This window comes from Nilaparvata lugens, chromosome 8 (genome assembly GCF_014356525.2).
Source record: "Nilaparvata lugens isolate BPH chromosome 8, ASM1435652v1, whole genome shotgun sequence".
NCBI lineage: Eukaryota > Metazoa > Arthropoda > Insecta > Hemiptera > Delphacidae > Nilaparvata > Nilaparvata lugens.
This window is the reverse complement of record NC_052511.1, coordinates 48,639,205-48,651,342: the sequence shown is the minus strand read 5'-3', so window position 1 is coordinate 48,651,342 and position 12,138 is coordinate 48,639,205.

Below are 12,138 nucleotides of genomic sequence, written 5' to 3'. Positions count from 1 at the left end.
CACTTTTATAGGGTTATGTAACGTTATTCTGTTGTTTGAAATGACCTAAAATAGCTTACAATTAACATGCAATTCAAATAGAGATTGTTGCATCATTGAGGCGACTCTATCAGCATGCCACACTGCAACAAACTTTGCACTGCAACAAACTTTCAGTGGTCACCTATCACTAAAGCAGGGAACCCACTATGCCGTCACCGTCAGGCGCCGTCCAGCACCGACCGTCACCGTCAGTCACCGCCTTCACCGTCATTTTTCCGGCGATAACCCACTTGCCCGTCTGGTTAGCTCCGTCAGAAACCGGAGCTAACCAGAAGAAATGCATCAGTTGCGATGGAGAGTTCATCAGACGAGGAATTGCTAGTAATAGCCGCAGCATGTGCTGAAGAAGAAGAGATACAGAAACGGAGGAAGCATAGGTACTGGGTGCACGAAGTCTTCAGAAGAAGAGAGGAATATGGTGAATTCCATCATTTGTCAGTCGGTCCCTGGGATCAAGACTTTTAATTTGAGCCCTTTCCCATCATCGTGTGATTTGTCAAACGGCCAAAACTTTGATTTCATAATTTCGCTTACAGAATAATATTTGTAAATAACTTACCTGACATGGTATCAAACCTTTCTGAGATTTCCTGCCGAGCATTATCTTTCTTCCTGCTGTCGTGATAACTATTATCACTTTATACTTAAACTTATCACCTTATACTTTATTATCACTTAACTATTATCACTATTATACAAGAAGGGATACTCCCTAATAGCATAGAGAAACAATAGTAAGTAGATATCCCATGGTATAGGGAATTTATGTCGTAACTTTTACTGTTATCTCAAGCCGATTACTGTCGATTATTCTCAATTTTCACTGTTTTGTTGGAGTGATAGTGTATGAACGGCACAATTTGAGAGACTACCAGCGTCACACAGCTGCATAGAAAAGAACTATGTGAACTATCGGCTTGGGATAACAGTAAAAGTTGCGACATAAACGCCCTATACCATGGGATATCTACTTATGCTATCGTTTCTCTATGCTAACAGCCTCTATCAACATTTCGTCCGTACTCATCGCTCACAGAACAAAGGCGCACTACAACAAAACACTGGCCATGTGACTTCACTGATAGTTGAATGTCGACTGGAAGAATGATAAAAAACGGACCGGCTATCCGGCAAGAATGCCCCAAACAGCAATGGTGGCCGACGGTGACTGACGGACACGGTCGTGGCCGGTGACGGTCGGGTATAGTGGGTTGCCGTTCGTTTAAAACAATGCAAAGCAATGTTGCCGGTACGCAACGGTGCCGGACGGCGCCTGACGGTGACGGCATAGTGGGTTCCCTGCCATATCTCAGTTAATATTGGTTCAATCTTGAAAAATCTGGTACCAATAGATAGGCGATTAAATTTACTAAAAAAAGTTATTTTTGTAAAATTATTGTAGAACCAAAAGTTTCTGAGTTTATTAAGAACCAAAGTTCTAAATGACCGCCATTTTGTTTTATGAATTTGAAAAAATACCATAATTTTTTGTAGCTTTATCTAGTTGTTATAAATAATGATCGTGCAAAGCAAAGACCTTAAAGATGCATAGACTCACATGCAGCGCTAGTGTCGTACTTGGAATTGAAATCCGCCATTGAGGGGGCAACCCATAAGATTATTACATACCAATGCCACCAATGCCTTTGTGATCTATAGTATTACAAACATATAGTATGTAATATCTCGTGCTAAAATACCCCAATGGCGGCCTTCAATTTCAAGTAAGAGTTATCATTGGGAAGGCATAGGCATTGTGGGTCTATATCTCTTTAAGGTCTTTGGTGCAAAGTTACAATTTCGTATGTTCAACCATTATTAAGAAAAAAAAGTGAAATAAGCAAAATGGCCGCTGTGTGAGTAACTGATGACTTCCGGACAACATTTAAACATATGATACAGTCGAACCTCTCTATAACGAACCTCCATTTAACGAAATCCTCTACACAACGAGTTTTTACCTCGTCCCATGACATTTTAGAGTTTTGGCTGCTTATTTACCTCTATTTAACAAATTTCGGACCTCTCAACAACAAAGTTTTCTCTTGACTTCAACATACAAAATGTAGTGTTTATAGGAAGCAGAGAGTCATTTTCAAAGAGAAAGTTTAGTTTCAGAAGAAAGGTCAATAATAATGGACTAAAGAACTAAAAATAAATGGCAATTCAAATACGAAGAAGATAGGGCGTTAGACAGTCAATAGAGGTTGAAACACGTGTCGGAAATTGAATGCAAGTTACTGGAAATAGACTTCCAAGAACTTGTCATTCATAGACCTTTTCATAGCCCACTCAAGTACCATTCCATTGACTGTGTAAGCTCCGAGAATTGCCTTTGTAGTGCAATCCAGCAGACAGATACTGTGAAGTATCTGGGAGTTGTAGTGGAGAGGGATCTCTTATGGAGGGCCCATATCAACATACTCAGGAATGGACTGAGGCAAACTGCGCATAGATTTTATTATTTGAAAAAAGTATGTCCCAGGTCAGTTTTGAGAGAGATCTACATCTCTTTGGCACACTCTAGGCTCTCTTATGGTGTTGCTTGCTGGGGTTGCACATATATTACCCATATGAAACCTCTAATTAGATTACAGAAATCATTAGTTCTTACTATTGGAGCTGAAAGACATGTAGGTAGAGAAAATATTTTTTCCTACAGTTACGTTGAAAAGTGGCCATTGCTGCACTGATTACAGAACGCAAAGAATCACTTTTCCGCTCTAGTGCGGGAAAAATTTTTCTGCACTCCAGATTTGCAACATGGCAACGTATACAACTTGGTAGGTTATATGGAGCAACAGTGCAGCAAAATCAAAATGAAGTTGGTAACAGTGACTGCTGTGGCTGCTATAGTGAGCAGAGGTGCAACCAAGCACAACGCGCTAATTATTAATTATATATTATAACCAAGGACAACATTTTTATTCAATTTGACAATAAATTAAGGTTTTTATCAATAATAAAATTACACAGAAGAACATTTGATGCATTTCAGGCAATTTTACCCATAATTACCCACTTTTCATATTCAATGGTAACTGTAGGAAAAACTTAATGTGAAATACGTGCGCAAAGTTCCTCTGCTGCACTCAAGAAACAATTCCGCCCTCGCCTACGGCTTGGGCGTAAACGTTTCTTTCGGTGCAGCAAACTGTCACTTTGCGCACTAGTTGCACAAATAACTATTGCAGTATTGAATATTCTCCCATTAAGATCAGTGTTCTGTTACAAAGTGCTCACTCAATTTTATCAAGCGAGTGGTAACCTGGGCAATACAGTAGATGCACAGGTGCTTAGGCCTGCCACATGCTTCATGGAGAGAGTCAGGTTGCCCAGACCTAGAAGCACTTTTTTCCAGAAGTTGTTCCTGTTTCTTGAGGGTAAATTTCATAATAGTTTACCAGATGAAATTAAGCACTGTGACTCATTCTCTCTATTCAAGAGATCTGTTAAAAGATACATTATGTCATTAACTGAGGATGAAATTGAAAGAATGTATTTTGTAATAATTTGAATCCTTATTCTTTTTCATCCAGTGTGAAAAATAAGGATGGTAAATGGTAGGCTACTATATTAATTCTTAACTCTTAATTCTTGGGTTGTTTATTCAAAGAGTTTCTGTGCAGTGTATAGAGCTGCATTGGTTGAGAAAGGAGAAAAATGTTTCATTATGGTATTTTAATTTTTTTCCTTTTTGTGTCATTGAGTGATGTGAATTCTTTTGTTTTGTTATTCGATTCATTTTTTTTCATCATTTATTTTATTTCTTATTGAATGATTATTGTCATTAAAAGATTTAATTATAATGTATTTACAGGGATAGTTCGGTTATTTCTTGATAAGTTAGTTGATTGTTCGGTTTTTTGAATCTATTACTTCTTATTTTAATTTAAATATAATCAGTGTAATATCATCAGTACTGTGCTCCCATATGCGGACAAGCTCCTTGAGCTTTGCAAATGTGTATTATTTTTCAGTTGAAAACTTGTTTTTATTTGTATGAAGATGTTTTATGTTATGTATTTTCTTTGACTGAGAATAAACATTTTTATTATTATTTATTACCAGGCAGGTAAACGACTGGACTTTCTTATCCTTGCTTTTCCCAGACATTTCAATATTGTTAGAACTCGTCATTCATAGATAAAGGAACGGGAATGCCGGATTTTTCCATCCTCCCACCATTTGCTTATGTTACACATTTCAATTTTGCTGGTTAAGTTACTGTACTCAGTTTCAAAAAAATCGTGATCAGATTCTAAAACTAAGTGTTGCTAATCATTTGCAACATTGTAAATTTGTACATTTGATGATACTGATAACCGATGATAAAATGGGTGACTGTAATGCACGAGAAAAATCTTCCATTGTTAGGGAATTTAATCAATGAAAAGGCTTTAGAATTTGCAGTATCATCGGGATACAGTAGCTTTAAGGCAAGTAAAGGCTGGTTAGAAAAATTAAAAAACGGCATGACATCGTCCCAAAAGTGATATCGGGTGAAAGTGCTAGTGTTTATATGTACCCTCTTGTGAATTCTGAAAAGAAAATGTTCTTAGAAAAGTTCAGAAAACGTTCCCAGAAAATATTATGAACCGAAAGACGATTTCAATGTTGATAAGAATGGTATATTCTTTAAATTGTTGCCCAATAAGGCACTAACTACCGCCAAAATCATTTAATTAACGCCCTTGATATTATATTATAAGATCCATAAGAGTGTGGCAGTTTTCTTGACCGAGCAACCTCTCAATAACGAATAACTTTCTGCAGCGAATTTTTTCTCGGGATAATCAACTTCGTTATACAGAGGTTCAACTGTATTTAGAATTTTAGATATGTTTCTTACCCAGGAAAAATGCCCTAGCTATAGCCAGAGACAAGAATAATATAGCTTAATAGAATAATATAGCTTACTTATCCTTCATCTATGCTATAGCCTAGAGTATTGGTGCATTGGTGGGGAGTTCGTAACATTCAGCCTTTACAAGACAACGTTTCGTTAAAAGTTTTTATATGAATCGTCGTGGAACAAGAAAGGTTTACCTTTACTTAGTCACACCACAATGATTCTCCACAAAAGTAACGCACTTTGCGTTTATAGTTGATCCTAGCCTATATCATCAACATTCTACTTAGGCACAAATTCAGTCTACAATAAACAAAAATCTGGTGTGGCGCACTCACACAACTTTCCTTGCCGTTATGAAAATTGATCACCTGACGCTAGTGTTCCCGCGCATCTCAAGTCTACTATTCAAAGATTTGAGCCAGCTGGTGACAGGGCAATAAGGCTGGAGACACACATGAGGTCTGCTATCTCTTCATAGTGAATGATTTAATAGAATCAACAATAATTTGCAATTGAATAATCACATTTTCTCGAATTTAAAGCTTATTTTCAATTTTAGGTGAAAATGTTACTGAACATTAATTATAGAGATTTGCATGCTCAATCTACTCCACTTTTTTTGTTTCAATTGTATTTGAAGCCTGATAATTGGGAATCTATCTGCATTGATGGGGCGGAGCTCTTGAAATTTTTACAGATATGGGACTTGTGGCAATTGATAGAGCTTATCGATGACTATTTCAGGTATGAATTTGATCAAAATCGTTGGAGCCGTTTCCGAGAAAATCATGAAAAACCCTGTTTTTGACAACATTATCGCCATTTTAGCCGCCATTTTGAATTGCATTTGATCGAAATTGTTCGTGTCGGATTCTTATAGTGAAAGGACCTTAAGTTCCAAATTTCAAGTCATTCCGTTAATTGGGAGATGAGATATCGTGTACACAGAACACTCATACACACACACACACACACACACACACACACACACACACACCACACACACACACACAGACCAATACCCAAAGACCACTTTTTTGGACTCAGGGGACCTTGAAACATATAGAAATTTAGAAATTGGGGTACCTTAATTTTTTTTGGAAAGCAATACTTTCCTTACCTATGGTAATAGGGCAAGGAAAGTAAAAATGCTCCAAAATAACTGTGGCGAGAGGTGGCACTCAGCTACAGCAACGTGTCAGACATCTGTCATCTATGTTGTCTAGGACTGAGAATATAATCGCGCGCTGCGAGGTTGGTGCCAGAGAAAACACATGTGTTTATAACAAGAACGCGTGGTTCCCGCGTATCACTGATGATGGATCACGCAATAACGCTGCGTGGTTCAGAATCAGAAGAATCTAAGCTTAAATAAAAAATAATTGGATTTCAAGGTCTTTAATAAAGTTTTGGATGAATAGTTATTTGTATATCTAGAGTGAAAAGTGCTGTTTTTTTTCTCTGAGGGAAAAGTTTGAAGCCCGAGGCGAAGCCGAGGGCAACAATTTTCCTGAGGGAGAAAAAACATTTTTCACTCGTGATATACAAAAAATTTTTCCTCCACCTACATTTTTATAAAAATTGCTAATAAAATAATTTTTAAAAACGTATGTGACCAAACAATGTGTTACAACATAATCTAAAAAGTAAACAGAAACAGCTGGCTTGTAAATCGGTTGTAATCACAGTTCTCCTCCGACAGCACTATCTGTCGGCTAAAGTTGTAACAACAATGACAGCCAAAACTACAGCTATGATCAGAGAAATCTCCTATAATTAGGAGATTATGCTATTATTAATTCTGTGCTATGATGAAGTTCCCGTTTCAAATTTGATTAGTTAATAAGTAATATTCGTTGGCTGATATTTTGAATAACAGGGAATAAAAGAAAAAAATATATACATTTTTTTAGTATAGTGATATGAAGTTTGTAATAATAATTTCAGCATACAAACATAAATTATATAATTATATCGATCAAATGTCTGGTTGAGGTATTGAATTTAGTTGGTTTAATGACTACTCTATATGCTTCCTCATCTGAGCTTAGACCTTCTGACCTATTCCAAATGTACGTTTTTAAAATAGAGATGCTTCCCATGTTATTTAAATGGAGTCACTTTTACTCCCTAGGGAGTTTTTCTTTTTTTTAGTACCGAGAGCGACACTTTAGTGTCATGTTTCAGGGAGTAAAGTAAGTACTTTTGACAATAGGTGGAGGAAATAGTATATTTCGCACCTAGGGCCGAAAATGAGATATTTCCGGCTCGAAATCGGTTTTTAAGTCCGAGGCCGTAGGCCGAGGACTAGAAAAGATTGAGAGCCGGAAATACATTTTTGCCCATGGTGCGAACGCTATTTTTCGCCACACCCAAAAAAAACTTCCCAATATATAAGAATAAAAAAATAAATAAAATTCAAACAGCCTATTTTGATAGTTTGAATCTTGGTTATGACAACTTTTACTGTCAATTAATTTCAATATTACTAATTAATAATTTACAATAATGACCATATTTTTATACTATTAATATTAGGCGCGAGCTTTGCGCCCGGTGCAATATCATGGATAGATGGATGAATAGAATTTTCATTACTATTTTGAAATAATGTGATGAAAAAATTAATATAATTGCATATTTCACAGTTTTGTCTCAAAATATATCTAAAAAATTGATTGAAATTTAAATTACGGTAACTAATATAAAAAAAAGGTAATAAAAGTCGAAATTCATCGACAAAAAAAAGTCATTGACCGAGATTCGAACCTAGATCATCACTGAGATTTGAGTTCTGACTGACGCCTTTATGCTCTCGGCCATTCCGTACTATTGAACGTTGGGGCCTGACTGATAACCCTTAGCTTACACGTAATACTGTAATACTAGACTTCTAAAAAAGTTTACTTCACTCCTAAAAAGCGTACCGTACAACAGACTTTGGCTCATGACTTATATTATTAAAATTAATATTATTATCTGTCTCACAATAAAATTTTCACTCTGAATTAAGTCAGATAACGTAGGCTATGTAGGCTACTATAATAATAGAGTATAGCACAAATTTGAAGCCGGTTTGCTGGCATTTTCACAACAAAATATTGCTCTGAAAATAGTTAAATCATAGAGAAAACATTCGAAGATTCAATCTTGAGTGGGCCTAATGTTTTCTCTATATGGTTCAATATTGAAAATTATCTAAAAGTTTTAATAATGAATTACGGAAAAATTACTAGGAATTTTTCAGTCAATGCTGAGTTTCACCAGTAGGCTTACCTTAAACTTCAGATCTGTGCTGTATTTGCTTATTATTATTGTTGATTGTATTGCATTAAGAAGTGGAATTCGATAATAAAAAAGAAACAATTATTACTCTACCTCACTTTTAAATATTGATACAATTATTGTACTTTCAATTCAAATTCGATTCTTCACTTTTAAATACTTGCGATACGTACCTTTCTGACAATGGACAATGTAGCCAACATTATATTGTTGAGGCTATGGAGATATATCATCGTATTCTATTGTTTGATATCAAAAACACAATAATAAATATTAAATTATGGACAGTAATTTATAAAATATATATTATAGATATAATACCGCGATTCACGATACATAATTATATATATTATTACAATCATTATGAGATTATCTCTCTATGATTTTTGTGAGATCGGACACGATCAGCTGTTATTCAAGGTCATTTTACAGCCCTAGGGCCGTAAAGTTTTACCGGCCTGGTCGGAAAACAATCACTTTCGGCCTCCATATGACGCACGTAAACCAGCTCATTACATCCAAGTGTGGCGAAATAGTTATTTGTGCAACTAGTGCGCAAAGTGTCAGTTTGCTGCACCGAAAGAAACGTTAATGGAATTGTTTCTTGAGTGCAGCAGAGGAACTTTGCGCACGTATTTCACATTAAGTTTTTCCTACAGTTACCATTGAATATGAAAAGTGGGTAATTATGGGTAAAATTGCCTGAAATCCATCAAATGTTTTTCTGTGTAAATTTATTATTGATAAAAACCTTAATCCTAAAATCCTAAAGTCCTCGTTGTCCTTGGTTATAATATATAATGAATAATAATTAGCGCGTTGTGCTTGGTTGCACCTCTGCTCACTATAGCAGCCCAGTCACTGTTACCAACTTCATTTTGATTTTGCTGCACTGTTGCTCCATATAACCTACTAAGTATTTTGCGTTGCCATGTTGCAAATCTGGAGTGCAGAAAAATTTTTCCCGCACTAGAGCGAACAGTGATTCTTTGCCTTCTGTAATCAGTGCAGCAATGGCCACTTTTCAACGTAACTGTAGGAAAAATATATTAAAAGTTTGACTGAATCATCGTGATGGAGCCCCAAAAGGTCCTTACGATGATTCTCCAAAAAATGATGAAAAGTAATGATAGTTAGAACGTAAAAATAGTTAGAATACAAACTTATCTCAGTCTACCATATACGAACATTCCCACAAAACTCTGGCGAGAGGTGGCACATTAAAACTCAGTTATCACTAATAAATAAGATTCTCAACGCAATGAAATCCATTTTGTGAGTTTTATGCACATCAGTGAAGGGTTTTGGATAGTGGAAATTGAAAAATCGACCAAGAATTTAGTTAAAATCCTTGATAAGAAGAAGAAGGAGAGAGGAGAAAAAAAGAAGGAGAAAAGAAGGAGAGGAGGAGGAGGAGGAGAGAAGAAAAAGAAGAAGAAGGAGAGAAGAAGAGAAAAGAAGGAGAAGAAGAAGAAGAAGAAGAAGAAGAAGAAGAAGAAGAAGAAGAAAAAGAAGAAGAAGAAGAAGAAGAAGAAGAAGAAGAAGAAGAAGAAGAAGAAAAAGAAGAAAAAGAAGAAAAAGAAGAAAAAGAAGAAGAAGAAGAAAAAGAAGAAGAAGAAGAAGAAGAAGAAAAAGAAGAAAAAGAAGAAGAAGAAGAAGAAGAAGAAGGAAAAGAAGAAGAGAAGAAGAAGAAGAAGAAGAAGAAGAAGAAGAAGGAAAAGAAGAAGAAGAAGAAGAAGAAGAAAAAGAAGAAGAACCAAACTCTTTCCGTATCGGTTTCCACTTGTGGTCTAATCCCTTTTTCTATTCATTAGAGTTTGGTGGAGGGCACAGGTTTAATGAGGTGCGAAATAGAACCTTTGTTCAATGAAGTTGGGTTTCCGCCACTAGAAGGGTATTTGAAGGGTTTGTGAGGTGGCTTCGGGGAGGTTTGAAGGGCTTAAGGGGGAACACGGTATGAGGGAAAAGGTTTAGGGGGCACAGGGATTAATGGGAACTATTCTTGGGGGTAGAGTAATACCATTGAGAAACAATTGCATAAGCCCTATCAACTGACATGAGTCTCATTTCTGGGAAAATTGCAGGAGCTCCGTAATACTCTTGAGAAAAATGGCAGATAATTACTACCATAGAGAAACAATAGCGTAAGTAGATATCCCATGGTATAGGGCGTTTATGTCGCAACTTTTACTGTTACCTCAAGCTGATAGTCCACGTAGTTCTTTCCTATGAAGCTTTATGACGCTGGTAGACTCTCATATTGTGCCGTTCATACACTCTTACCCGGTCAAAACAGTAAAAAACGACAATAATCGACAGTAATTGGCTTAAGATAACAGTAAAAGTTGCGACATAAACGCCCTATACCATGGGATATCTACTTACGCTATTGTTTCTCTATGGTAATACCATAGGAAGATAGTGTTCACGGCATACAGGGAAGAAGTAAAAGAAGAAATATCGAAGAAAAAGAACGCGGAGGGGGTTGGATGGTGATGATGAGGAAGAGGAGTAGAAGGAGGTGGGGAAGAAGAAGAAGGAGAAGAAGAAGGAGTAGAGGAAGCGAGAAAAAGAAAAAGATGCATGAAGTTGTAGAAGAAGCGAGAAGAAAACGATGCAAGAAAAGTAGAAGAAGCGAGAAAGAGAAGAAGAAGACATGATAAGAGGAGGAAGAGGGAGAAGAAGAAGAAAAAGAAGAAGAAGATGATGATGATGATGATGATGATGATGATGATGCAAAAAGTGGAAGATGCAAGAAGGACTAGAGAAGCGAGAAGAAGAAGAAGAAGAAGAAGAGTAGATGGGGAAGAAGAAGAAGAAGGAGTAGAGGAAGCGAAAAAAAGAAAAAGATGCAAGAAGTTGTAAAACAGCGAGAAGAAAATGATGCAAGAAAAGTAGAAGAGGCAAGAAAGAGAAGAAGAAGACATGATAAGAGGAGGAAGACGGGAGAAGAAGAAGAAAAGAAGAAGAGGAAGACAGAAGAGGAAGAAGAAGAAGAAGAAAGAAGAAGAAAAAAGAAGAAGAAGAAGAAGAAGAAGAAGATGATGATGATGATGATGATGATGATGTGTAGATGATGCAAAAAGTGGAAGATGCAAGAAGGACTAGAGAAGCGAGAAGAAGATAAAGAAGTGGAAGAAGCGTGAAGAAGTTGAAGAAGAGCGAGAAGAAGATGCAAGAATAAGAAGTAGAAGAAGCGATAAAAAGAAGAAAAGAGAGAAGATTTAATAATTATTCAACTTAAACCTCATGGAGGAATAACACTCTAGAATAATAAATTAATTAATTCATTATCTATATATAAACTTTTGGAATCAAAGGTCTGGGTTAAAGTTTTTGGATGAAATCAATTCAAAGTTTGACTGAATCATTGTGATTGAGCCAGCCCCAGAAGGACCTCACAATGATTCTCCAAAAAATTTCAACTTCAAAATGAGACAAAATATGTTTACTTGTAACTAATTCAACACCTGAATTCCAGTCCAGGATAAACAAACGCTCCCACAAAACTCTGGCGAGAGGTGGAACATTAAAACTCAGTTATCACTAATAAATAAAATTCTCAGTCAATTGAAATTCAATTTGTAAGCTTCCTGCACGTCAAAGAAGAATTTTAGATAGTAAAATTTCATAAAACCCTTCAGGAATTTGGTTGAAATTATTGATAATAGTTGTACTCACGAGGATCGGAGTAGGAAAAAGCTTAAAGTAGTTGTAAAGTATCACGCTAGAAAGCGCTGGCAGTGAAAACGATACAAACCATAATGATACTGTATCACGGTAACAAGCAACAGATTGCAATAATACTGTATCATTCTATACAGATATAACAGAATGATGAACAAGAAGAAGAAGAAGAAGAAGAAGAAGAAGAAGAAGAAGAAGAAGAAGAAGAAGAAGAAGAAGAAGAAGAAGAAGAAGAAGAAGAAGAAGAAGAAGAAGAAGAAGAACAAGAA